The sequence below is a fragment of the Schistocerca cancellata genome, chromosome 1 (genome assembly GCF_023864275.1).
Source record: "Schistocerca cancellata isolate TAMUIC-IGC-003103 chromosome 1, iqSchCanc2.1, whole genome shotgun sequence".
NCBI lineage: Eukaryota > Metazoa > Arthropoda > Insecta > Orthoptera > Acrididae > Schistocerca > Schistocerca cancellata.
This window is the reverse complement of record NC_064626.1, coordinates 883238556-883263692: the sequence shown is the minus strand read 5'-3', so window position 1 is coordinate 883263692 and position 25137 is coordinate 883238556. Positions and strand designations below refer to the sequence as shown.

Here is a 25137-nt window from a genome sequence, read left to right as displayed (position 1 = left end):
TTGTTGTTGAAAATGTTGTGTATACTATCTAATAAGAATTTCACGTGCATTACGAGAAAGTAATCATAAGATATGTATGATAATGATATGAATGATTTGTTCAGATTTGTTGTGATTTAAGTGATTCATCAAAATTTTTGTAATTAAGATGTATATTTGATAAAATTAAACATGCAGTTTTCTTCTCTTTCATATGTAGTCTCAAAGCAATCTCCATTTTAAATCTATTTTCTTTGTAATTTTATATAATTTTTCCAACTATATTGTTCCATGAGATAACTATGGTTGTGGCTCAATGTTAACTTCATCGTCTTTTTCAGTTTTTAGCCTGTATCGAAATTCACTCGCAGATAATTGCACATAGACGGTCCATGTCTCGCTTCTAGATGAGATTTGAGACTCCTATATTAGTCAGGAAAAGTCTTGAAGTTCTGCATATGCTGGCTTTGAGTTTGTGCGAGAAAAAATGCAAAATGTCCGAAAATGACGCAAAAGCATTATGTTATGCGACAGTAAAAATTTCTATCTGGCCCCGAAATTCTGTCGACATTTATCATATTTATGATGTTTCCTGTCACGATAGACAGCTTTTTACTCACATAGTTCCAAATAATAACAGTTTTGTTGAATAGATTCATGTATGCCGTATTCGCTAGAACGGTGTACATTTCGCATAAAACTTACGGGGTTAGGCTGATTTTATATTACGCGGCGAGAGTTGCGTATATTTCGGTAATGACGTCTATCCCAACGGCTCTAATATTTGTGGGTAAAATGTTTATCTGTACATTTCTTCGAACTTGCGACTAATTTGTCTATGGATATTTGATCGCCATAGTATGCACCAAAGAAAGCATTTAACGTATCACTGAGGTCATTAGAGACAGAATACCTGCTCGGACTGGACAACGAGGGCGGAAGCGTCCATGCACGGTTTCCTTGAAACGCCAACCATGCATTCATCAGCAGTGCTGCTGTAAAATTATAGGAAATCAATCAGCATGGTCTGACAGGAACCTGACTCAGTCTCCTTCCGATTGTGAGTCGTCAGTGTTAAGCTGTGTAGAAGCTCACGTGACAAGTGACCAATAAAAACTGCGAGAAGACATTACCAGAATTGCTGCAGGGAGACTGACCCACGTTCCTCCTGAATATGAAAGTGTCTTCATTTGTACGACACTTCGCTACGGCAGAAGACTAAGGCCATTCAGGTCTGCAAAGACGTGTCACGAGATCACAAATAATTAATTCGAGTGCAACCGACCGGACGCGGGAGTTCATCACCAGCTGTCGCTATGGATATGGGGTACCGCTACCACTGTCTGGCAGCCAGAGATTGTCGCCCTCAGCTGGCTGCGAACTCCGCTCACGTTTTCTTTTGTGCAGAATACCCCGCTGAACCAAGGTCGCTTCTGTGTACAATAGGCTCGTCAGTGCAGACAAAGGCTTGTAAAATGGCGAATTTCCGGCGAGCCTCTATTCACTCAGGCCTGCAGTACTGGCCGATTTCATTAGAAACACAGCAGGTGTGAACACCACATCCTGGAGAGTGTTACCGAATGTCACAGTCGGTTGACGTCAGGAAGCGCCCCGGTTGGTGAGAACTAGTCCCCAGCGGCAGCTCGCCCCTCATGCACTCTTCAAGCTCTATCAAAACCATTTTGTTACAAGAACTTTCCGTTCACTTGATATATCCGTTATATATTACTTCTTCATTTTATACTTGAGGGGAAAATTAAAAATCAGTTTATTTCACTCCATAGCGCGTGGCAGAATACCAGATATTGATTTTGGGGACGCCATTTTGTTTTCTTTCTCTCCGTACACTAAAATGTTTTTTTTTGCATCAGTGTAAGTCGTATATCAACACAGTGTTTCTATGTAAATTTTCATATCATCATTTATTCAGATCAGTAGATGTCCTTTTCCATCTCTTTCTATCTTACACTAATTTCCTCGTCTTCAGAAACCCGTCGCATTTAATATCTCCGACACCATGTTGTACACATTCTATTCTTTGCGCTCCGCTGAGCTTCCCGTCTTTGCTGCAGCTTTCTACATGAAGTACACTATGTCTCACTGACTTAATCCTCTCAGGCTAAAATATCACGTAATTTGTCGGCATTAAGAGAGGCATAAGAAGGAGACTGTTAATGTTATGACGTTATGGTACGGTAGCTTCAGAAAGGAAAAAGGAAATAAAGAAACAGTGCTAATATTTATTCAAGGAGGAACTCAGAACTCTAGGGATAGTTACCCAAGACAAATCAGAAGCAACAGGCAGATGAGATGAACGTTCATGCAAAGTAGCGGTTCGGACTTCGCGAGCCACACCCCCGAAATAAAACAGGGAACTGTAACCGCAACGAGAGAAACATGTAAACTTAAATGACATCGTACGATATGTTTATGAAAGAGTCAATATTACAATTTTTACAGCTGTTAGTGAAGTCACGCAATGCAACGACATTTTATGAGACAAAAAATTTAGAATGATGTTAGTAAAGGAACTAAATGACCAATGGAAATGAGCAATACCCAAGTATACAGGACGAGTCTTATTAACGTTTAAGAAACCACGAAATGACGTGGATGAGACCGAGACAAGCAATTTAATACAAGACACGTTGTGTGGTCTTCAGTCCGAAGACTAGTTTGATGCAACACTTCATGCAACTCTATCCTGTACGAACCTCTTCATCTACGAATAACTATTGCAACCTACATCCGTCCGAGTATGCTTACTGTATTTACCTCTTGGCCTCCCTCTACGATTTTTAACCCCCACACTTGCCTCCAATACTAAATTGGTGACACTTGATGCCTCAAAATGTGTCCTATCAACCGATCCTTTCTTGTCTCCCCAATTCTATTCACTAACTCCTCACTAGTTACGTGGTACACCAATGTAATCTTCAACATTCTTCTATAACCCCACATTTCGAAATCTTTTATTCTATTTTTGTCTAAACTGTTTATCGTCCATGTTTCAATTCCATACATGGCTACATTTCAGACAGTTACTTTCAGGATAGCGTTCCTAACACTTAAATCTATATTAGATGTTAACAAATTTCTCTTCTTCAGAAATTCTTTTCTTGCCATTGCCAGTCTACATTTTATATCCCCTCTGCTTCGGCTATCATCAGTTATTTTGCTGCCAAAATAGGAAAGTCATTTACTGCTTTAAGTGTCTCGTTTCCCAATCCAATTCCCTCAGAAATAACTAATTTAATTCGACTACTTCCACATCCTTGTTTTGCTTTTGTTGATGTTCATCTTATATCGTCCTTTCAAGCCCAGTCCTTACCATTCAACTGCTCTTCGAAGTCTTTGAAGTCTCTGACAGAATTACAAAGTCGTCTGCCAGCCTGATTGTTTTTATTTCTTTTGGCTGAACTTTAATTCCTACTCCAAATTTTTGTTTGGTTTCCTTTGTTGACTACTCAGTGTGCATATTGAATAGCATAGGGCACAGGCTACAACCTTGCCTCACTCCCTTCTCAATTACTGCTTCCCTTTCATGCCCATAGAATCTTGTTACTGGCGTCTGGTTTCTGTTCAAACAATAAATAGCCTTTCGCTCCCTGTATTTTACGCCTGCTACCTTCAGAATTTGAAAGAGAGTATTCTAGTCAACATTGTCAAAAGTTTTCTCTAAGTCTACAAATGCTATAAACATTGGTTTGCCTTATTTAACCTGTCTTGTAAGACAATTCCGGAATCCAAACTGATCTTCCCCGAGGTCGGCTTTTACCAGTTTTTCCATTCTTCTGTAAAAAATTCGTGTAAGTATTTTGCAACCATGACTTATTAAACAGGTAGTTCGATAATTTTTACAGCTGTCGGCAACTGATTTCTTTGAAATTGGAATTACTTCGTTCTTCTTGAAGTCTGAGGGTATTTCGCCCGTGTCATACAACTTCCAGACAAGATGGAAGAATTTTGTCATGGCTGGCTCTCCCAAGGCTATCAGGAGTTCTGACGTGATAACGTCTACTGCCCGGGCCTTATTTCGACTTAGATCTTTCAGAGCGCTGTCAAATTCTTCTCGCAGTATCGTATCTCCCATCTCATTTTCATCTATGTCTACTTCCCTTTGTATAATTTTAGCATCAAGTTTATCTCCCTTGTATAGACCCTCTATATACACCCTCCACCTTTCAACTTTCCCTTCTTTGCTTAGGACTGGTTTACCATATGAGCTCCCGTACAGCTGCTTCTCTTTTCAGCAAAGGCCTGTTTAATTTTCCTGTAGTCGATATTTATCTTTCCCCTAAAGAAATACACTCCTAAATCCTTATATTTGTCCTGTATCCATTCCTGCTTAGCTATTTTCCACTTCCTGTCAATCTCAGTTTTTACTTTTGTATTCCCTTTCTCCTGCTTCATTTGCTACATTTTTATATTTTCTCCTTTGATCAGTGAAAATCAGCATCTCTTCTGTTATGCAAGGACATATGCTAGGCCTTGTCATGAACCCTGAGTCCCATGCGTTAAAGTCGCGTACGTTGGCCTGAAGTTACACCGACGTGAACACCTGAGCTGGACTGGGGTGAACAGGTGCGACATACCGATAGGCTCCACTGCTGCACGTGCTGTGAGTTACGCCATCCGCTGAGGTCACATATGCAACATTTACCATCCACTTTTAGGGTATTTCCCGACATTTGCCGTCCCATGTGTCTTATATTAAATTACTTGTCTGAGCGTCATCTGCGCCGCTTAGGGGATTTTTAAATATTGGTAGAAATCGCCCTGTAGATTGGCTAAACATTCACGTAAATAGAGAATATTTTGTTTAAGTCTTCTGTGATGGAGCGTTTTAGCGGTGGGCAACGGGATAGTTATGCTGTATGAGTCGTGTGTGGTGGAGACACACTTCCGCACACGGCACAGAGTCTATTCCCAACCTGTCGCTGCAACAAGCTTTGTAGGAACAGCTACAGTCTCTTGACGCATGCAGAGAGAAAAGGGACTAGTGGGAGGACACAGGGTGGGACTGAGAGCTTGGTAGGGGAGTAGTTAGCTGCGTGTCCCGCGGCCTGGACCGGACGGCACACAAAGGCCTCAGCGGGCGAATCGCCAGGCGGGTCACGTAGCCGGGCGCGTCGCCGCCTTACAAGGCAGCCGCTGGCTCTCCTGTCCGAGAGACACACGGCTCCTCTCCCTGTATCTGCAAATTGCCGCCGCTTGTGAGATGAGTGGGGCGCAGGGGCTCTGCAGACAACAGCAGGAGGGACGGGACCCTCTCCATGTCCAGCTTCCTCAACTTTCCAGTTACTAGTAAACGGCAACGGCGGTAGCGTTGTGTAGATGAGATAATACACTACTGGCCATTAAAATTACTACACCAAGAAGAAATGCAGATGATAAAGGGTATTCATTGGACAAATATATTATACTAGAATTGACATGTGATTACATTTTCACGCAATTTGGGTGCATAGATCCTGAGAAATCAGTACCCAGAACAACCACCTCTGGCCGTAATAACGGCCTTGATACGCCTGGGCATTGAGTCAACAGAGCTTGGATGGCGTGTACATGTACAACTACCCATGCAGCTTCAACACGATACCACAGTTCATCAAGAGTAGTGACTGGCGTACTGTGACGAGCCAGTTGCTCGGCCACCATTGACCAAACGTTTTCAATTGTTGAGAGATCTGGAGAATGTGCTGGCCAGGGCAGCAGTCGAACATTTTCTGTATCCAGGAAGGCCCATACAGGACCTGCAACATCCGGTCCTGCATTATCCTGCTGAAATGTAGGGTTTCGCAGGGATCGAATCAACAGCAGGACCACGGGTCGTAACATATCTGAAATGTAACATGCCGTCAATACGAACAAGAGGTGACCGAGACGTGTAACCAATGGCACCCCATATCATTACGCCGGGTGATACGCCAGTATGGCGATGACGAATACACGCTTCCAATGTGCATTCACCGCGATGTCGCCAAACACGGATGCGACCATCATGATGCTGTAAACAGAACCTGGATTCATCCGAAAGAATGACGTTTTGCCATTCGTGCAGCCAGGTTCGTCGTTGACTACACCATCGCACGCGCTACTGTCTGTGATGCAGCGTCAAGGGTAACTTCAGCCATGGTCTCCGAGCTGATAGTCCGTGCTGCTTAAACGTCGTCGAACTGTTAATGCAGATGGTTGTTGTCTTGCAAACGTTCCCATCTATTGACTCAGGGATCGAGACGTGGCTGCACGATCCGTTACAGCCATGCGGATAAGATGTCTGTCATCTCGACTGCTAGTGATACGAGGCCGTTGGGATCCAGCACGGCGTTCCGTGTTACTCTCCTGAACCCACCGATTCCATATTCTGCTAACAGTCATTGGATCTCGACCAATGCGAGCAGCAATGTCGCGATACGATAAACCGCAATCGCGATAGGCTACAATCCGACCTTTACCAAAGTCGGAAAAGAGATGGTACGCATTTCTCCTCCTTACACGAGGCATCACAACAACGTTTCACCAGGAACGCCGGTCAACTGCTGTTTGTGTATGAGAAATCGGTTGGAAACTTTCCTCATGTCAGCACGTTGTAGGTGTCGCCATCGGCGCCAACCTTGTGTGAAGGCGTATCACTGCATCTTCTTCCTGTCGGTTAAATTTCGCGTCTGTAGCACGTCATCTTCGTGGTGTAGTAATTTTAATGGCCAGTAGCGTAGATAGCGACGGAAGTTCCAAGAGGCTTTTCTCGCATGATGCTGTTATACACTGAATGCCAAAGAAACGGGTATAGGCATGTGTATTCAAATACAGAGATATGAAAGCAGGCAGAATATAGCGCTGCGGTCGGCAACGCGTATATAAGACAACAAGTCTCTGGCGCAATTGTTCTGTCGCTTACTGCTGCTACAATGGCACGCTATCAAGGTTTAAGTGAGTTTGAACGTCGTGTTACAGTCGGCGAACAAGCGATGGGATACAGCATCTCTGGGGTAGCCATGAAATGGGGTTTTCCCATACAACCATTCCACGAGGGTACCGTATCAGGAATCCGGAAAATATCAAATCTCCGGAAAAAGATCCTGCAAGAACTGGACCAACGACGACTGAAAAGCATCATTCAGCGAGACAGAAGTCCAACCCTTCTGCAAATTGCCACAGATTTCAATACATGGCGATCAAAAAGTGTCAGCTTGCGAACCTTTGAACGAAACATCATCGATATGTGCTTTCGGAGCCGAAGACCCACTCGTGTACCCTTGATGACTGCACAAGACAAACCTTTACGCTTCGCCTTGGCCCGTCTACACCGACATTGGACTGTTGATAACTGGAAACATATTGACTCGTCGGACGAGTCTCGTTTCAAATAGTATTGAGCGGATGGACATGTACGGTATGGAGACAACCTCATGAAACCATGGATCCTGCATGTCAGCACGGCCGGTCTGGGTGGCCGAGCGGTTCTAGGCGCTACAGTCTGGAACCGCGCGACCGCTACGGACGCAGGTTCGAATACTGCCTCGGGCATGGATGTGTGTGATGTCCTTACGTTCGTTAGGTTTAAGTAGTTCTAAGTTCTAGGGGACTGATGACCTCAGAAGTTAAGTCCCATAGTGCTCAGAGCCATTTGAACCATTTTTTTTTTTGTCAGCAGGGGAATCTTCAAGCTGGTGGAGGCTCTGTAATAGTGTGGGGTGGTTCAATTGGAGAGATATAGGACCCCTGATACATCTAGATACGCGTCTGACAAGTGACATAGCATCTTATCTGATCATGGATGTGTGTGATGTCCTTAGATTAGTTAGGTTTAAGTAGTTCTAAGTCTAGGGGACTGATGACCTCAGATTTTAAGTCTCATAGTGCTCAGAGCCGCGGTCTAAGGCGCTGCAGTCATGGACTGTGCGGCTGGTCCCGCCGGAGGTTCGAGTCCTCCCTCGGGCATGGGTGTGTGTGTGTTTGTCCTTAGGATAGTTTAGGTTAAGTAGTGTGTAAGCTTAGGGACTGATGACCTTAGCAGTTAAGTCCCGTAAGATACCACACATATTTTTTTTTGCCCAGAGCCATTTGAAGCATTTTTTATCTTGATTGGAGAACAGTGGCGGATCATCGATCTAAATTATGAGGAGGCCAGGAAACTTACTGGAAAATCCCTTTCCTTCCTTTTTAATGCACGCATACCTACAGTTCCTCAAGAACGCTACTACTACTACTACTACTACTACTACTACTACTGTTGCTGGTACTACCCCTAAGACGAAGACGACTACCACTACTACTAACAATAATAATGACGCTCATTTTTATTTGCAAACGAACTGGTGGATTGGGCGTTGGTGCGTTGTTACTTGTAAACCAAGTCAACTCGACGATCTTTCTTCTTACCGAGTCTTTTGATGACTTCGTCATACCAAGTATTCGCAGTGTCGGTTTTACAACTGAGGAATAAGCAAGAGCCGGCCGTTGTGGCCGAGCGGTTCTAGGCGCTTCAGTCCGGAACCGCGCTGCTGCTACTGCCTCAGGTTCGAAACCTGCCTCGGGCATGAATGTGTGTGATGTCCTTAGGTTAGTTAGATTTAAGTAGTTCTAAGTCTAGGAGACTGATGACCTCAGATGTTAAATCCCATAGTGCTTAGAGCCATTTGAACCATCTGATACCCAGTACCTCTGCACCTCTTGTGCTAATGATCTGTAAACGTAATAATTTTGTGTACTCCGTATACACTATTGAAATAAATTTTGAGAGAATTGCAAGTCACTAAAAGGGTGTACTAATTTTTTTCCGGCTGTGTATACTTGTAGAATGTAGATGAATGTAATGTGTACAATACAATGTTATGTTTGTATTGTACGATGATATGAGAATTTAGAGTGTGAAACACAGTAGCGGCACATATCATACTCGTCTCGAAAAGCAACAAGGTGGCCGGCGAGCATAATGTCCCCATCTGATGGACTGATCAACATCAACAATGTTGCCCTCACTTCAAGAAACACTGCGGATAGGTTTGGAGTTTAATCCTGAAGATTGGCGCAAAGACTGCTGATCACGAACTTTACGCCACCAACTCCCATCCATTTGGTGGCCAAATACTAGTAGTGAAAATTACATCCACCACCAGAGTACGAACTGGCTTCCCCCCCCCCCCTCCTCCCCCTGAGTGTCACCACACAGGCGCGACTTCGGCTACTGAGGGTAGTAGGTTTTCCATAAGAGATAGTAAAGGTTTGATTCACTCGGCACAAGTAGATTCCTTCGCGATCGACAGTAGAAGTTGACAATTTCGAAAACTCCTTGTGACGATACTTGCAATGGATGACATTTTAATTATAGTTTAAAATCTCCAGAAAATATTTGTATGAGATACAGGTTTACGCAGCCAAAGGCTTAAAACTGATCCATATGCGGAAATACGCATTTAGTGGTGTGTAATGCGCAGCTAGTAATCGAACATGAGCATGCACAGTGCTAGAGTGTGGGTGCACTTGACTTGGGGTGCCCACCCCGTGTTCGGAGGCCACTGGCGTTCCTCGACATTGAGAGAGGGGCGCCGGGCGCCACCGTGACGCAGCCGCGGCGCCAGCGTCGCCTAACAAGGCCGACTGCCGCTGATCGCGTCTTAATCCTGCCGTAACGGGCGACCCGCCGCGCCGGGCCGGGCCACGCTAATTACGAAGTGGACCCGTAAATCAAGGCCCACTGCTGCCGGTCCACCAGCAGCTCTGGCTTACGGCGTGTCCTACTGCTGGGAGTACTCTAAGATCGGAAAGGCTTAAAACGATTTATCGTCGATGGATTACAGATTAAACAGGTGTCGTGTTTAAATCGCCAAGACGACAGCTTCTATAAAGTTGTTTGTACACTATTTGATCAAAAGTATCTGGACATTTATTAGTGTGTGTCCGCCCTTACACTTCAACAGCTTGAACTCCGCTAGAGATACTTTCAATGAGGTGTCTGGGAATCTCCATGAAGGAACGCCAGCCATTCTTCCTCAGGAGCCGAAATCAGAGAAAGTATTGAAGTTTGGGATCTGGAGCTAAGTCGACGTTCTAACTCATCCCAATAATGATACATAGCTTCAAGTCGGGACTCTGCCCAGGGCACTCCGTTTTAGGAATGTTTTTGTCCACCCATTGCCTCACAGATGCTCCTTTATGACAGGGTGCACTGTCAAGCTGATACAAACAATCATCCCCTACCATCTTTTCAATCTACTGTACGCAGTGCACAATGCCGTAAAATGTGTTTGTATCCTTCCGCATTTAGCGTTTTCTCAAGCGCAATAAGAGGACCTCATCCTAATCACGAAAAACACTCCTCTGTATTTCACTGGTGGAAGTACACATGAACTGCGCGGAGTGGCCGGGCGGTTACACGCGTCACGTCACTAATTGAGCGGCCCCTCGCGCCGGAGGGCATGGATGTGTGTGTGTTGTTCTTAACGTAAGTTAGTTTAAGTAGTGTGTAAGTGTAGGGACCGATCACCTTAGCAGTTTGCTACCTTAGAAATTCACACACATATGAACATTTTCGTTTAAGGGAAAAACCGGAATGATTTATTTGAAAAGGATATCCTTTCCCCATTCGAATATGTGCTCCGCATCTAATGACCTCTTCGCCGACGGGACGACAAATTTTAACTTTCCTACCTTCCTGTCGGTAGGCCTTTGACCTGTGGGACGATCGCGAAGAGACGTTTTTTACTTCCTCAATACCGGTCGAAAAATGGTAAGCTCCTTTCTTTATAATGTTGGCGTTATAAATTCGTCGCTGGGAGCTGCTTGCACAAAACTGAAAGGAGTGGACGGTCCTATTCAGCACTGGAACTGTACATGTCACATAAACTGGACGGTGAATATGCTTAACTGAGCTTCCGATCACTAGTGAAATGTGACTCTGATCCCCCAGAGTCAGAAATCTAGTGCGTTAATTCAGGCTGAAAGCCTTATGGGTTGTTCATGTTTTAAACAACTTAACGATGCTGCTAGGACTTGATGAAGAAATGGGTGCAAGAGAATTCTGAATGCCTTCAAGAAGCTGTATGTTGTTTACTGTTGTTAGAAGCTTGTAAAAGATATCGTGCAAGCCGTACGGTGTTCGTGTGAGGTGAACAAGTACTTATGAAGAGAAGGAGTGTGGAAAATACTCGATTAACGCGTGTACTTCTCACAAGTCAGGTAGACTGAACACTGAGAGACCAAGGAAGAAAATTACAGATGTCTAAATGAAAGAAATATTCATATTTGTCTTCAGATTGGCATATGATTATCTCGTAGTCATTGCATAATAGCATAATGGGTTTTCGAGCTTAGCACACGTTCTGCAGTTCGGTACACTGCCGCTCACTTCAGTGATAAAGACACTGGACTCACATTCGGGAGGAGAGGGCTGAAATCACCGACCACCTGCTCACTTTTAGATATTTTTTAAGGTTTCTTTAAATCACTTAAGATGAAAGCCGGGATGGTGCCTTTAAAATGGTCGCAGCCAACTTGCTGCCCCCGTCTTCAGCTCTATGAATTTATAATCAATTTCTAATAACCTCGTAGTCGATAGGGCGTTAAACACTAATTCTTTATTGTAGTTCTCTATAATAATGACAAAGACGTTTAAAATCATGTATAGATTTTTGCATAAAATTTCATATGGAGCAGTTGTTACATTTGGAGGCGATTCGCGCCTGTAACAATATACGTTCTCCGTAGTCAGAGGCTTCGCTATTACTCTTTGACGGGAGTACAAAGCAGTTATACTGGAGGTCAGAAACACTATGAAAAGCTTGTGAGGGTGTTGCAGGGCAGATTGAGCCGAGAAATAATTACAAGAAAAATTGATGCATTGCGCTGTTTTCGTGTTAATTAAGATTGAGGTTAGTCAGTCTGGCAGCTGCGCTCTCAGATTTAAGCGGCCCGCAGTGACGGTGTCTCCAAACGTGTATTTAATTTGGTTTTCTAAAATCGAAGAAGAGAGCGATACTAAAATTGGACATGGGGCGTTAGTAAGAACTGAACCAGAGCCAAAGACAGGGCAGTCTCTTGCGCTGTCATCTGCGCTATGATAACAACTGACTAATTGCACCTGAGACTAATTGAATTTGTTCGCGAAACGTCCTGATTGGCTAACTTCAATGCTAATTAACTCGGAAACAGCGCAACGTGTCGAATTTTTTCTTAAGAATTATTTCTCAGCACAACCCACCCTGCAACACCCTTACAAGCTTTCCAGACATATAGGAAGTACGTGATTGTGAATGAAAACATAAAATAGTAGTTTCGTTAAAATTATTGGTTTCCAATACCCGTTACTACGCGGAAAGGAAACAGCATGCACGTAATTAATAATGTTTGGAAAGTACGTCACAAATTATAAAATTCTAAATAATGCCTTCTCCAGTGGACTATATTAGTCACTGCTGCGTAAGAGGGAATAAAGGGTTAGGAAGGAGGAGTCGACAGCAACTGAAGATTAATTATTGTGAGTACAATGCTGAACGAAAGTGAAACTTAGATTTGTGAGCGCTACGTGCACAAGATTCCTGTCTTCTGGTGGTGGCAACACTTATTACAGACTGACGCTGGCTTTAAGCATCTTGTAAAGTAATCAGATGATCAAAGCCGATTGTGAAACGATTTACACAAAATATATGTATGTTGAGGAAAGTGGCAATTAACTTTAATCAATAAAAAGTGTGAGGTCATCCACGTGAGTTCTAAAAGGAGACGATTAAATTTCGGTTACACAACTATCGTGCAAATCTAATGGCTGTAAATTCAACTAAATACTTAGGGATTACAAGTAAAGTACAAGTATGAGTAACTTAAATTGGAAAATATTGTAGGGAAGGTGAACCAAAGGCAGTGTTTTGTTGGCAGAACTCTTAGAAGATGGAACAGATCTATTAAAAAGACTGCGGACACTACGCTTGCCGGTCCTGTTCCGGAGTATTGCTGCGCGCTATGGGGTCCTTACCAGATAGGACTGACGGAGAACTTCAAAGTTCAGCGGGTTTTATATTATCGTTAAACAGGGGAGACACCATCAAGGATAAGATACACGAGCTAGAGTGGAAAACATTAAAACAAAGGCGTGTTTCATTACGACGAGATATTTGCACAAAACTTCAGCCACTACCGTTCTCCTCCGAAAGCAAAAATATTTTATTGTCGCCTAGCTACATAGGGGGAAACGATCATTGTAACGAAATAAGTGAAATCAGATCTCATTCGGAAAGATTTAAATGTTAGTTTTCCCGCGTGTTGTTCGAGGAAATAAGGGTAGATAAATAGTCTGAGGATGGTTCGGGATGAACTATCTCCCAGGCACTTGATTGTGTATTACAGAGCAGTCACGTGGATGCAGAAGTAAACCAACAACCTCTGTTATCGGTCGTGATCTGCCTTCCAGACGTACTGGGATTCTACGGTACGTCAGTACAATTTTCGGCGCGAACTTTGAACTATGGACAAAGATGATGTCGTGTGACTAGGGTCTCCCGTCGGGTAGACCGTTCGCCTGGTGCAAGTCTTTCGATTTGATGCCACTTCGGCGACTTGCGCGTCGATGGAGATGAAATGATGATGATTAAGACAACACAACACGCCGTCCCTGAACGAAGAAAATCTCCGACCCAGCCGGGAATCGAACCCGGGCCCTTAGGATTCACATTCTGTCGCGCTGACCACTCAGCTACCGGGGGCGGACAAAGATGATGTGATAGGAGGGTAATCCCAAAAGTAAGGTCTCCTATTTTTTATAATTGCAGTGGTTTACATCACTTTACAGCTGTATGCCCATGTAATACCAGCTTGGCAACGGCCTTGCCGCAGTGGATACACAGGTTCCCGTCAGATCACCGAAGTTAAGCGCTGTTGGGCGTGGCCGGCACTTGGATGGGTGACCATTCGGTCCACCATGCGCTGTTGGCATTTTTCGGTGTGCACTCAGCCTCGTGATGCCAATTGAGGAGCTACTCGATCGAATAGTAGCGACTCCGGTTACAGAAAACCGTCATAACGACCGGGAGAGCGGTGTGCTGACCACACATCCCTCCTATCCGCATCCTCATCTGAGGATGACACGGCGGTCGGATGGTCCCGATTGGCCACTTGTGGCCTGAAGACGGAGTGCTTCTTCATGTAATACCAGCTTGCCGCCATGCTGTCCAGAAAGTTATGAACATCTTATTTCACCTCGTTGTCGGAGCTGAATCGCTTTCCGCCCAAATGTTCTTTTAACCTAGGGAACAGGTGATAGTCACTGGGCGCCAAGTCTGGACTATTGGGTGGGTGGGTGATTATGTTCCACTGAAACTGTTGCAGGAGAGCAACGGTTCGTCGAGCAATGTGCGGGAGAGCGTTGTCATGGAGAATATGTGCGCCCTTGCTCATATTCCTCTTCTCCGGTTCTGAATTGCCCGTTTGAGTTTTTTCAGAGTCTCACAGTACCTGTATGCGTTAATTGTGGTCCCAGCGATTCAGCTCCGACGACGAGGTGAAAGAAGAGGTTCATATCTTTCTGGACAGCATGGCGGCGAGCTGGTATGACGTGGGCATACAAAAACTGCCACAGCGTCTACAAAAATGTATCGACAGAATGGTGATTATGTCGAAAAACAGCTAAATGTTCGAGCTGTAAACTGACGTGCCGGCCGCGGTGGTCTAGTGGTTCTAGGCACGCAGTCCGGAACCGCGGGACTGCTACGGTCGCAGGTTCGAATCCTGCCTCGGGCATGGATGTGTGTGATGTCCTTAGGTTAGTTAGGTTTACGTAGTTCTAAGTTCTAGGGGACTGATGACCCCAGAAGTTAAGTCCCATAGTGCTCAGAGCCATTTGAACCATTTTTTTGTAAAGTGACGTAAATAATTGTAGAAATAAACAGGTCTATGTACTTATAAAAAAATAGGAGACCTTACTTTTGGGATTACCCTCGTAGATACCTGAGGTAAGCCTATTATCGAAAGAGTTCCACGCACTGTGCGATACGTGGCTATGTATTGCTTTTCCTCAGCCTTCCGAAAACAACTAATGTTTTGCGCAATATGTATTTAAATACGCTACTGGAAGAGAATGGGGCGAAGTTGTTTTATCCGAGCCTAGGAATTTCCCGGCTGGCTGTCCTCTAGCTGAATGCCTAATAGAGACGGGAGAGAGAGAGAGAGAGAGAGAGAGAGAGAGACAGGCAGACAGACAGAAGTATTTTTTTCCGACGTGCAGACTGGCGGACCTAGAGGCGTCTAGAGGCCGTCCTCGGCAGGCCAGACTAGGCCAGCGTCCGGAAGCGGCCGTTTTTGCGGGCGCTGCCGACTGCTCACCGCTCACTGTGCGTCCATCTGGCCGCTCTGCCCAAGGGTGTCCACGGCGGCGGCGGTGGAAGCGGCGGATTATCTGCAGGGCGAACAGACGGCGCAGCCGCCTAGGCTCACGTCGCTCAACGGGCGAGCGGAGTCCAAGCCGCCGTTCGATCGCAATGATATAGGTTTACGTGGTTCCCTTAAGTTACTCGTAGAAAATCTCGGGATGGTTTCTCCAACAAAGTCCCAAAAGACTCTTCTTTAGCCGAGCTAGTGCTCCGTGGAACGGTAAACTTACTTGCGCATTGCAGTACGCGTTGACTCGTGCTAAATGAAAATTTTTTGTTGTTGGTGGACCTTTTTTTCTGTCAAAGCACTACGACCCTGAAGAAGGCACACAGGCAGCTCCTTACGAACAGCTCCAGGACAGTCGCCGATCCTGACGTGTCCAGCCGATGGGCGGATTACCGCAACGTTATGACCCTCATTCCACGCAGCACTACCAGAGACTGCAATAGCGTAGGACAGCGGTGCAACATTGCTGACATTGAAAGATTTTTCCACCAACAGGACTAGAACGTCTACCACCTAAGGTTACTGATTCAGCAACAGTGAAAACTATGTCTTTAGTCGTGGGAGGGAATGACTAGTTCAGTGACGCTCGATCTAGCTTGTCAGAGTCCTGTAGCTGGCTGGGCACCTTGGGGGTGAATGAAATTAATCTCCAGTATTTCGACTACTGAGAGAGAAGATGTGATGGCGTAGGGTTGCTTACCAGTAGACTGCACGCCTATGTTGTTGCTTAAACGCCAGTTATCTGCATACTATCTTGCATACACTATGTGATCAATAGTACCTGGACACCCACAAAAACGTACGTTTTTCATATTAGGTGCGTTGCCACCTACTGCCAGGTACTCCATATCAGCGATCTCAGTAGTCATTAGACACCTTGAGAGAGCAGAGTGGGACGCTACGCGGAACTCACGGATTTCGAACGTGGTCAGGTGATTGGGTGTCACCTGTGTCATACGTCTGTACGCGAGATTTCCACACTCCTAAACACCCCTAGGTCCACTGTTTACGATGTGATAGGGAAGTGGAAACGTGAAGGGACACGTGCAGCACAAAAGCGTACAGGCTGACCTCGTCTGTTGACTTACAGAGACCGCCGACAGTTGAAGGAGGTCGTAATGTTTAATAGGCAGACATCTATCCAGCCCATCACACAGGAATTCTCAACTGCGCCAAGATCCACTACAAGTCAACATGACAGTTAGGTGGGAGGTGAGGAAACTTGTATTTAATGGTCGAGCGGCTGCTCATAAGCCACACATCACGCCGGTAAATGCCAAACGACGCCTCGCATGGTGTAAGGAGCGTAAACATTGGACGATTGAACAGTGGAAAAACCTTGTGTGGAGTGACTAATCAAGGTACACAATGTGGCGATCCGATGGCAGGGTGACGGTACGGCGAATGCCCGGTGAACGTCATCTGCCAGCGTGTGTAGTGCCAGCAGTAAAATTCAGAGGCGGTGGTGTTATGGTGTGGTCGTGTTTTTCATGGAGGGGGCTTGCACGCCTTGTTGTTTTGCGTGGTACTATCACAGCAGAGGCCTACATTGATGTTTTAAGCACCTTCTTGCTTCCCACTGTGGAAGAGCAATTCGGGGATGGTGATTACGTCTTTCAACATGATCGAACACCTGTTCTTAACGGACGGCCTGTGACGGAGTGGTTACACGACAACAGCATCCCTATAATGGACTGGCCTGCACAGAGTGCTGACATGAATCCTATAGAACACCTTTGGGATGTTTTGGAACGCTGACTTCGTACCAGGTCTCACCGACCGACATCGATACCTCGCCTCAGTGCAGCACTTCGTGAAGAATGGGCTGCCATTCCCCAAGAAACAATTGTATGTCATTTTCAGCTAGGTGTCCAGATACTTTTGATCACATAGTGTAGTACATACGTGTAAGAGTTTACTGTCACACATTCGTCACATGATGACATTAAGCTCTCCGTCTAACTTTTATTATGGAGCATTAGACTGCAAGCTGGCATACTGTAACTGTATGAATAAAGGGAATACTGCACTCAAACAATGAAGGCTTTCACGACCGGATGTTTCAGATGCCGAGAATTCTTACGGGTTGTATGGCCGTGGTCCATGGAACTCTTCTGTTCCTGACGTTTCGTCCAAAGCTACATTGGACATCTTCGAATGTGCTCCTGGTTGTGACGAGTCTTGCCGACTGACGATTCGGACGTCGAAGAACGGCCTAAATACCGTGGAAAGTGGGCGTGGTGTTTTCTGTTAAATTATCCCCATGTTTATATTTCCGACAAGTTTTTATCTTTGAATGATCGATAGTTATATTTTATCCTTGACAAGGTTTATCTTTGCTATCCCGTGAAATCCAGACCACGCCTACTTTCCACGGTATTTAGGCCGTTCTTCGACGTCCGACTCGTCAGTCGGCAAGACTCAGCACAACCAGGAGCACCTCCGAAGATGACCAACGTAGCTTTGAACGAAACGTTAGGGATAGAAGAGCTCTAAGGACCTCGGCCATACAACCTGGAAGAATTCACGGCAGGTGAATACTGCACCACTTACGTTCTACATATACACGCTTTATTTCCCAGTGCGAAGCAGTTACACTTAAGCTATAACTCTCTAACATCTTGACGGCAGGAGAAACTTCCCCATTATGGGCTGGACATATTCCACCAGATCTGTCGATCAGAAACATCACACACCTTTATTTTTCAGGGATACGGATGTATTTGGAATGTAACTCTGTGCAATAGAGAAATGTGAAACTCTTGAAATGTGGTGCTATGGAAGTATGCTGAAGATTAGCTGGGTAGATCAAATCATTAATGACGTTCTGAAGCGAGATGGAAGAAAAAAAGAAAGAAAGTATGGCACAGTCCAAGATTCGTCGATTTCGTAATGAAAGAAAGGGAGGGGAAGAGTAAAACTGTAGAGGCAGACCAAGGTTTGAATTCATTAAGCAGAGTCAAATGAATGTAAAGATAAAGAGACTTTCACGGGATTGTATCAAACTAGATTTCGGACTGAAGACCACAAAAAGAATAACAACAACTACTACTACTACATCGGACTCCATAGTAGAACACCTTACCATTCGTAGTGTTAGTAGGTTAGTACAACGTTCATTTCCCTCACTCGGTTCAGATACCTCATTACAGACTCCTTAGTTCACATTTCAACTTGGTCCGTTACGAGTTGTCGTGATAATGTAGAGATAGTAAATGCCGTTGATGCATCTTTTATAAATGCTGATGGGTAAACTGCACGAAACGCAAAATGGAGAACTCTCTGACTCTCAATTGTACAAAACTTGCAATACGTAACCGTTCTTCATAAACTATTGTCCTTTATCACATATATGTTTCGTGACTGCTTATGAAAACAAGTGGAAACACGTTCGGTAACATGGTGTAGACGCTTCGCCTAGTGATGTTGATGCTGAATGGTAGTATCGGCAAATGTCGTAAGTTCCTACACTCATCCGCGATGTTCCGGCTCCCTTGCTGGGCTATCTGACCCAGCCTTACATTCAGTACATCCCTGGGCCGCCGTGCCTTGGCGGTTGCCCCGGGATCAACCGCTGTGACTCAGCCACCGGCCTCCAGACTTTTTGTCACTACGCCGTCGCCTGTTCACCATTTTACATCTTAATTTTCGCAGTTATTTTGCACACATCTCACGCTAATTAATATAGTCAGAGCTTCATATACAGGGTTATTACAAATGATTGAAGCGATTTCACAGCTCTACAATAACTTTATTATTTGAGATATTTTCACAATGCTTTGCACACACATACAAAAACTCAAAAAGTTTTTTTAGGCATTCACAAATGTTCGATATGTGCCCCTTTAGTGATACGGCAGACATCAAGCCGATAGTCAAGTTCCTCCCACACTCGGCGCAGCATGTCCCCATCAATGAGTTCGAAAGCATCGTTGATGCGAGCTCGCAGTTCTGGCACGTTTCTTGGTAGAGGAGGTTTAAACACTGAATCTTTCACATAACCCCACAGAAAGAAATCGCATGGGGTTAAGTCGGGAGAGCGTGGAGGCCATGACATGAATTGCTGATCATGATCTCCACCACGACCGATCCATCGGTTTTCCAATCTCCTGTTTAAGAAATGCCGAACATCATGATGGAAGTGCGGTGGAGCACCATCCTGTTGAAAGATGAAGTCGGCGCTGTCGGTCTCCAGTTGTGGCATGAACCAATTTTCCAGCATGTTCAGATACACGTGTCCTGTGACGTTTTTTTCGCAGAAGAAAAAGGGGCCGTAAACTTTAAACCGTGAGATTGCACAAAACACGTTAACTTTTGGTGAATTGCGAATTTGCTGCACGAATGCGTGAGGATTCTCTACCGCCCAGATTCGCACATTGTGTCTGTTCACCATTAAGAAAAAATGTTGCTTCATCACTGAAAACAAGTTTCGCACTGAACGCATCCTCTTCCATGAGCTGTTGCAAACGCGCCGAAAATTCATAGCGTTTGACTTTGTCATCAAGTGTCAGGGCTTGTAGCAATTGTAAACGGTAAGGCTTCTGCTTTAGCCTTTTCCGTAAGATTTTCCAAACCGTCGGCTGTGGTACGTTTAGATCCCTGCTTGCTTTATTCGTTGAGTTCAGCGGGCTACGCGTGAAACTTGCCCGCACGCGTTCAACCGTTTCTTCGCTCACTGCAGGCCGACCCGTTGATTTCCCCTTATAGAGGCATCCAGAAGCTTTAAACTGCGCATACCATCGCCGAATGGAGTTAGCAGTTGGTGGATCTTTGTTGAACTTCGTCCTGAAGTGTCGTTGCACTGTTATGACTGACTGATGTGAGTGCATTTCAAGCACGACATACGCTTTCTCGGCTCCTGCAGCCATTTTGTCTCACTGCGCTCTCGAACGCTCTGGCGGCAGAAACCTGAAGTGCGGCTTCAGCCGAACAAAACTTTATGAGTTTTTCTACGTATCTGTAGTGTGTCGTGACCATATGTCAATGAATGGAGCTACAGTGAATTTATGAAATCGCTTCAATCATTTGTAATAGCCCTGTACAGCAGTGAGCGACTCAGGAACAATTTTGATCCAAACTGAAGGACGTACGTCAGCACTACATTAATATGAGAACACGGACGGAACACGATGTATCACTCGCAGAAAGGAAGCAAGGCACTGAAACCATGTACTAATCACAGTATTGAGAAAATGATAAAAATAAGGTATCAGGAAGGGAGCACCCGTTAATTATGTGGGCAAAAACCGTATGAAGATGGGATGGCAAAGTGTAACAGCGCACCGATGTAAAACAAAACTATTTTATAGTGGGTAAAAATGATCCATCATAATAATGGAAACATCTGAACGACGCGACTATTAAGGGCTTTGAACTACATCTTGAGTGAGATTTGGCGTGGGGTTAAAGCATTGAATTCGTGAGTTGTTTCATAGAAACCTACAGCTCTTCACGATGTGAGAGAAAATTTACACCGCATTTTTTTCTCTGGAGCTGCTCATAAATGTTAAGTAACACTTGCACTCTTCAGGTTACGTTGGATAGAGGTACCTATGTTTTAGAGCAAGTCTCTGCCGCAAGACAATGTTGCACTTCGGGAATAAAATCGATATCGTGGGAAGTACGTGGTCACTTGAAGTGTTCACATATATCTTTCCTGTAATTTGTACCTGTAAAGTAAGAGCAGGAACAACGGAATGTCGCGTGACTATGGCACAGTAGGCTTAACTGCGTGTTGTGCAAACATAAAACCGACTTTTCGTTGCAAAAAAAGTGGGTACATTACTCGTTGTGCCATATTACGATCTTACAACCATCACCAATATATATACTGCATGATTTCAATATTCATTAGAGGCTTAGGAACTGCCACCCGACTACTCAATCTGCAGCAGGTCGGTCTAAGGCGCTGCAGTCACGGACTGTGAGGCTGGACCCGGCGGAGGTTCGAGTCCTCCCTCGGGCCTGGGTGTGGGTGTTTGTCCTTAGGATAATTTAGGTTAAGTACTGTGTAAGCTTAGGTCCTGATGACCTTAGAAGTTAAGTCCCATAAGATTTAACACGCATTTGAACATTTTTTTGCAGCAGGTCGCAGACCTTGTCACGAATGACCAGAGTTTTCATCTCTCAAAGATGCATAATTGCAGATACGAGAGCTGCCATTACTTTGACAACCACCTTTGCTCCTCGTACAACCTGAGCTTACCGAAAAGAAACAGCCATTCTGGTTTTCGGGAGGCTTTCACTGATCAAGTGACCTTGGTGATGCAAGTATCTCCGGAAAAAGCAGTGATAAAATCAGTGATCAACCTCTGCCACTGAACTTAAATGTTTAAGCCTCCCCTCTTTTTATATCACTTACTGAAGATGTTTCAGTCCGACTGTTTGATTTTTTTTTATTTATGTCATCGAACACCTAGATTAGGCAGTTCCTTGAGGCGCAAACTTACTCCCAAGTACATGCGTCCATAATTAGAGTCTCAACAGTATAGCCTACGACACATGGCCTATGTACTTCGTTCACACTAACACAAAACAGTCCTGTCGAGAAGTTATGAAAGTGATTCAGGTTATAAATCAGACAACACACTCGTTTAGAACACTCGATTTTACTCGTTCCTTCATTAAAAATCACTTTAACACGATTTCTAACCGCATTCGCATTACTCATACATCATCATATACTCATCATTCACGATATAAAATGAGTTAGCCATTATCATTCTTTTTCTGTACGGTCTCCTTTTCAACATTAAACGATTCATAATCGACAAATTATTTTTTTAACACGATTACCATGATCGCGCTCTCATAATTATTCGCGCCTTGCTCGCGTGATGGCTTTAGATACGGCTCGAGGGCGACTGAATCACTGTCTTCCGCCAACGAGCTCTCGGCGTCAACCCTCACCTTCCGGAACTACGTGGCATCTCCGTCAGCGATGCCTCGGCGCAAAGAGGCGCGCTGTGCTGCAGCCAAGAAGCTTAGGGTACAGATTTTATACGTCCAATGCCGGATCGACACCTGTATCCTTTCAAACGCTAACTTCCATCTTAAGGTGTACTGCAGTGGATGACCGAACTATTCCCACAAACTCATAACGAAGGCAAATCACTATTTATCCATTTACGGGAATACTTCAGTTACTCATATTACCATATTTCATGATAGAAGGTCGCTTTCTGAAATATGTTGTAAATAAATTGATTCAGTAATAGAGGCTGAACATTCTCTTTTTCATTGCTTATTCTCAGGCCACCACAGCACTCACCATACGCCCCGATAGCGCCGGCACGGTAGCTCAGCGTGTTCGGTCAGAGAGCCGGTTGGCCTCTGTAATAAAATAACTGAGTGGAAGGATCAACAAAACAAACCTGAACGGATGTCATTGTGACATCCGCAACGACCTAACACAACGAACAAAATGCAAAATCATCCCCATCCGGCGCGCAGGTCGCCCAATGTGGCGTCGACTATAATAAGACCTGCACCGAGGCGGCCGGACCTGCCACGCAAGGGGCCTCCCGGCCAATGACGCCAAAGGCTCATTTCCATTTCCATAGCACTCACCGCTTCTTCCTCTTCTCAAAATGGGTAAGAAAACATTCTTAATTCCGTTCCATGATCGTAAGTCACAATGAATGATGACTTGGTTCTATTAGTGGCGACCATGTTTAAATCGCTTTACTAAAATACGCTGGTGCCAAAACACGCTCGTGTTTGAGTAGATATATCTGCAGGTGGTGATCTTCGACTGACACCAGTTATCATGTACCGTAACTGGCTACTAAAGCCTGGAATGAAGAACCTTTGCAACAATCTCTGGGTCGCTGCCATCCTCCAAAGTGATGTTGCGACGTTTTATACCGTCCACGCATGTTGTCTCTGTAGTTCGTTGTGGAAGGAGGGAGGGGAGGATGAGGGGGGGGGGAGTTGGACGACTTGCCCGTTTTCCCCTTACGCAGCACTGGTTTGGCACATATCGTAATACTGAACACGGATGTTAACTTGTAGCTTCCAGCCGGCCGCGGTGGCTGTGCGGTTCTAGGCGCTCCAGTCCGGAGCCGCGCTGCTGCTACGGTCGCAGGTTCGAATCCTGCTTCGTGCATGGATGTGTGTGATGTCCTTAGGTTAGTTAGGTTTAAGTAGTTCTAAGTTCTAGGGGACTGATGACCATAGTAGTTGAGTCCCATAGTGCTCAGAGCCATTTGAACCATTTTTTGTAGCTTCCACTTCTGTTCCTTGCTGGTGCATGCAACGGTGATCAACAAACGATGTCAACCTCTAGGACGGTACCGACAGGTCGTCCACTGACAAACTGCCTATTGGCTTCTGTCTCGGGTTCTTCGGCCGACGTTCATCTAATGATTTTTCTGACGTTTCGCCAGCACGAGTGGCTGGCATTGTCACCACCGGCAATGGAGGGTGAAGCTTTGACAATGCCAGCCACTCGTGCTGGCGAAACGTCAGAAAAATCATTAGATGAACGTCGGCCGAAGAACCCGAGACAGAAGCCAATAGGCAGTTTGTCAACAAGTGGCCACGAAAGCCTCAACAATTTTGTAGGTCGTCCACTGCTGTACAATAAATTATTCTAAACACTTGTACGTAGTTAAATACTGAACGTCGGAGGACAGTGTGTGCCCGTCTGTTTCCAGTAGCCCAACTCCAGCTTTTAAAGAGAGTACAGCGACGTAAGTGGTCCGGTCACAGATGACATTCGCCGCCTGTCTGGGTACCTGCGCGCAGGAGTTGTCCTAGTGTTGATGCTCACTGTAGGCCGTAGCCTTGTAATCGATTGCATGTGTGCTGTTGCTACTGCTGGCCGCTTTAAAACAACTGAATGCCACTAGAAATCACTTCGTTACCAAGGCAGCTAGGCCGCTGCAGAGGTGTTTACTGCGGCTCTGCAGGTTAAACAGCCACTGCAAGGAAAGTAACATCAGTCTTTTGCTGGGACGTGGAGAGAGCGCACGGGAGAGGGTTCAAATGGCTCTGAGCACTATGGGACTTAACTTCTGAGGTCATCAGTCCCCTAGAACTTAGAACTACTTAAACCTAAGGACATCACACACATCCATGCCCGAAGCAGGATTCGAACCTGCGACCGTAGCGGCGCGGTTCCAGACTGAAGCGCCTAGAACCACTCGGCCACGCCGGCCGGCACAGGAGTGGGGTAGGAGAGAAGAGGGGATGGAAGTGGTGGCTACGACCTCTGATAGAGTCAGCACTAGAGTTTGGAATTGAATTCCAGGTGGACCTAGAGGGTTTCACGGAATGTGAGTATGGTACAAGCACTCGTCCACACGCAGCACTTACACACCATCTGCATCTTGGAGGAAGGCCTCGACTCACACTTCGGCAGGAAGGCAATGTTGGATTTTCCTACTCTTTACCGAGCGAGGTGGCGCAGTGGTTAGCACACTGGACTCGCATTCGGGAGGACGACGGTTCAATCCCGTCTCCGGCCATCCCGATTTAGGTTTTCCGTGATTTCCCTAAATCGCTTCAGGCAAATGCCGGGATGGCTCCTTTGAAAGGGCACGGCCGATTTCCTTCCCCATCCTTTCCTCACCCGAGCTTGCGCTCCGTCTCTAATGACCTCGTTGTCGACGGGACGTTAAACACTAATATCCTCCCTCCTCCCTCCTCCTCCCTCCTTTTCCTACTCTGCCCATTAGTAGGGATTTGACATTTTTCGTTTAGTTTTACATCATGAAAACACACATTAAAATTGACCACCTTGCTTTTCTAGCCGTTGTGGCCGAGCGGTTCCTAGGCGCTTCAGTC

At 45.3% G+C, this 25137-nt stretch overlaps 1 protein-coding gene and 1 pseudogene across 1 annotated transcript in view; one reads left to right on the top strand and one right to left on the bottom strand.

Annotated features, from left to right (window-relative positions):
- Positions 1 to 25137, bottom strand: part of LOC126190587 (matrix metalloproteinase-2-like) — a 903752-nt gene that overhangs the window by 399356 nt on the left and 479259 nt on the right. The gene's annotated exons all lie outside the window — the stretch shown is intronic.
- On the top strand, positions 13791 to 13908 carry LOC126099560 (5S ribosomal RNA; annotated as a pseudogene).